Below are 266 nucleotides of genomic sequence, written 5' to 3'. Positions count from 1 at the left end.
GCACTATGGCACTGGTGCCAATCTTCAGATAACTTTTTCGGGACTTTATTCTTTTGATTTTTTCAGGGGGGATGGTTAATTCTAAATTATTCCTGTAATAAAGTACATACAACCAAATGAAATATAAGCATATAGTTAAAAGAAAATCATGCACCCCAGAAACAAATTCCAGGGTCTTGTTTACCCATCAGTAAAGCAGAAACAGGATTTCACGGAATATTCCTACAGATCGAAACTGAAGTTTACAGTAAATACTAATCATACGT

This window comes from Penaeus monodon, chromosome 29 (assembly GCF_015228065.2).
Source record: "Penaeus monodon isolate SGIC_2016 chromosome 29, NSTDA_Pmon_1, whole genome shotgun sequence".
Classification (NCBI taxonomy): domain Eukaryota; kingdom Metazoa; phylum Arthropoda; class Malacostraca; order Decapoda; family Penaeidae; genus Penaeus; species Penaeus monodon.
This window is presented reverse-complemented; position numbering follows the sequence as displayed.